Genomic DNA, 4028 nt, shown 5'->3' on the forward strand with positions numbered 1-4028 from the left:
AAAAGAAAGTAAATAGCGTCTTTTAGTGGCTTGTGTGTAAATTGATATAAAGAGCAGAGCATCGGTGTGTGTTCTGGAGGGACAGAACTGGATGCTGGTGATTTATGGGTGTATTGATGAGAGTTGCTCGATTTTGCGAAACATAAAGGGATCCTCCAACCGTACGACAAAGTGAAATTCCTTGACGTTTTCTTACATTCAGCTATGTGCTCTTGCACTTGCTTTTGATTACAGTATTGTATCACATTACCACTGTTTTATAAAAGCAGTGAGCCACAAGAGGCCAGGCTTTACAATGATTTAAAATCAATATGGGGAGAGCTTTCCTAGGCTTCCTGTTGTGTCCGTTTATGACTGACTGAGCTTTTTTACTGTTCATTAGCCTGATCACAAATACTATATCAAGTACGAAATTCGCTGTATAGTGAAAACATTTCTTTAATCACTTCTGTGAAATCTGACTGTTGTGTGAAAATAAAAGGGGGGAAAAACATTTCTGCCAATCTAGAAATAACCTAACACCAATTTATAGATCTATTTGGAAACAATATCATGAGCTAATGGTGTTCTCTGAACCTACACACATGGCTAGGTTTGATAAATGTGTTTGTGCTTAAAATGAAGATACTGAAAGACTCATGAGGTTCATTGGTGCCTTTTCATCAAGTACCTCAAATGAGAGGTTGTCAAATTTAAACGCATTAAATGAGCTGATTTTACACGCTGTGTAACACCTTGGTGGGCCAAATTCAATTCTGAGAGCCAGGCCTTGCCTACAGGTCCTATTTCAGGCAGTTCGAATTCAGCTGATTTTGCCCACAGCTCCTATTTTTAGGCAGTTCTAGTTCAGGGAGCCAAGCTTGGTTCTGCAAATTGTCGTACATTTAGAGAGATGGCCTATTTTGAGCACCAAAATTCAACTCTTTCAACACCTAATATGCATTTTGTGAGTTTTAGCTCAAAAGTATTACATACCATAATATTGCATGAGCAGGATTCCCAGCTCCACAGGTACAGTGAAAATCGTCACATAGCTGTCAGTTAAAAGTTCTGTGTTAAAACTTCAAGCAACTCTAGGCAAATTCTGTGCATTTCTATTTTTGTCACTGTCAGTGACAGTCATGGAAAAACATAGAAAAGAATTTGCATGTCTGACTCAGGGGAGGATGGTTGTTGTGAGTATATGGTCATTAAAGCACACAAACACTGTGTACTCTATTGCACCCCTAAGAGAAAATACATGCATGCACTGGTATCCTGCTTGTATCATCACAGCACGTCATGCAGCAAACTGGCACTTTGGTGCAGAGCCAACAAAAAGAGTTGTGTCATTAAATCACTGAAGCCTCAATGGTTGCTTCCTGGTTTGATAGTCACCAAATTAATGTTGCCAAGCAACGAATACAATTCCAGCCAGTAAGAGGATCTTCAGCCTAAGTCACTTTTGCATGAAATGCAAAAAATAAATCGGACAAAAATGAAACATGCAACATCACATCATGGGTATAGAGAGAAGTAATGTCAACAGTGTCAACAATGCAAAACAATCGCCAAATATTCCAGACCAAGACAGCAATAGATGAAGATCATAATGGCACACACAAGTTTTTAAAACCTTCTTCCCTGCTTTGTTTGCAATCTCAATTTATTGCATGCTTAAAGAGTATGAAAATGGACAGTTGGTTTGAAACAGGAAGAATAAGAGTCAACAAGTGATGTTTTCCACGTCAAACAAAGCAAGACAAACTGAGCTTCACCTTCTTATCAAAGCAAAACGTGCAGTGAGAACACGTTATTTGGTCTTAGATTCAGCTCACCAACCTTTTTCTAGATATTCCGTTGGGCCATGACTTGAGAACGGATGGGAACTACTGTCCTAACTGGACGCTGGCTGAAATTCCTGCTGTGAGCACTGACTGTGCCTATACTGACTCCAACCAGCCGGACACGTGTGTTTAATTTGCTGACCTGCTGTGCAGTGGGACTATTGAAGACTGCATTGATACAGCGCACTGTAAAACACATGAACAGCAACACACTGGTGGTGTGTTGCACTGGGTGAGTGATTCAGGTGGTTCTATAATTCTTAGCTCCTCAAATAACTTATGTGAGATCATAATGTGTTTCATGGAGACCCTAACTTGACTCCAATCACAGCAGTGAGGGGCAGTGCCACACACACACACAAATATTAACTTCATAATGTCTTCATACTTGCCACATAAAGGTAAAGTGGGAAACACTTTTTTTTGCTAAAAGAGACCTATGTAAAACGCAGCTATACTTTATATTTGAAAAACTGAATTCCTTCTCGCTAAACCTCCTTTTTCTGTGCCACTTCAGCTCCTCTAACTTCATTTAAACCTGTGAAAGACAATTCACTGGTTTCAATAACCTTGGATTGCACAACTGCTATTAATAACAAGCACCTGAAGATAACACTAATGGCTTTGAAAATTTTGAGTACTTAAGCGCCGCTTTTATATGACAGAAGAGTATTTTGGATAATCAAACAATAACAACCATTTTTGCAAATGAACAAACTTAAAGGAAACATTTTCTCCTCTTTGTGTGCAAAAGCATACACAGTGCAGGACAAAAATGGCCATTTTGTGTGATTACATATACCAATTAAGAAAAACATGACCTGACTATGTAACATTAGTAAATTTGCTTGTTCTTGGAGCAAGGGGTTGGCGTTGAGCCTCTTTACCAATTTTTTATTCAATTTTTATTTGGTTAAGCCTCAAGGTAAATCCATAAATGCATCAGCATGGGTTTTACCAACCTGCAACAAACTGCTGTACAAAGTAACATAGCACTGTTCTCCAGGGTGGAAAGAAAAAATAATAATTTCTTTGGACAGATAAAACCTAAAAAGTCCCTTAACATACTAACATGGACCTTCAACTGCAGGCTTAGAAAATCTCTTTTATTTTTGTTATTTACAAGCATCTGTCCAAAATCAGCAGTATATTCCAAGTGTCTGTATAATCTGACAGATATTTTTGTCCTCGGTCTCAAACCACAGTGATCTAAGAATATAACAATAATTGATTCGAGCAGACTAGAGAAGACAAGAGTTGAGTTGAACAGTAGGCAGCTTTGTCCCACAATCTTCTTCCTGCCAATATGAAATGTCCATGGTTGCCACGGAAACTCAGTTTCATGAATCACTGTTCGTTTTTTTTTTCCCCTGCAGTTTATAAAGCTGTCTTGTGCATGGCTGCCATTACTGCCTGCATTGAAAGCCTTAACATCTCAAATGTGTTAGGTGTGGGAACAGACCAAATTTTAGTCTGCTCCCACTGAGATGACTAATTGGCTGGTCTGTAGGTTGATTGGCTGGCTGACCAGCAGGCCGAACAACTGACTGACAATGGAAAGACATAAGAGGAGAGAGAGGGGGAAATACATGGGATTACATGGTTGGTAGGAGCCAGTATTCAAACAACACAGTGAGTTTAATGACAAAGACACTGTACTGTGTGGACACGGATGCAAAGGAGCTTCAAGTTATGCAGGAGTGGTGATCACAAGACTCATCTTTGTTAAAATCTACAACCTAAAGCACGACCTCCTCCTGAACATCTGCAAAGGATTGAACTGGATAGCTCCTACTGTCGTTCATCGGTTAATGTCTCAAAAGCCAGATCTCTTTAATGCCCTCTCACTCTGCCTCAATCTGAGAGTACATTCAACCTCCATACTGCATTATGCCTTATATGGAATTTTGTGAATGGGTGTTGCTAGGTAACAGGAGTGCAGTAAAGCATGACAACTTGGTTTTTGTATTTAAGATGATTAAGGATTAAGGAAACGGTTTTAACCACTGGAGCTGCTAGTGGAATTGCATGCAAAGAGAAGTATTTATTTTTGGCATAAAACTGACAAATGTAAGATTTTGGATAATATATAAAGAAGAAAAGTATTTCACATGTCAAAGGATGCGTTTTAATTATTGGCCTGCAAAGGATGATGGGGTCTTCTCTTTGGCCCAGACCAAGATATTAGCAATATTAGCTTCA

Source organism: Echeneis naucrates, chromosome 4 (assembly GCF_900963305.1).
Source record: "Echeneis naucrates chromosome 4, fEcheNa1.1, whole genome shotgun sequence".
NCBI classification, from domain to species: Eukaryota; Metazoa; Chordata; class Actinopteri; order Carangiformes; family Echeneidae; genus Echeneis; species Echeneis naucrates.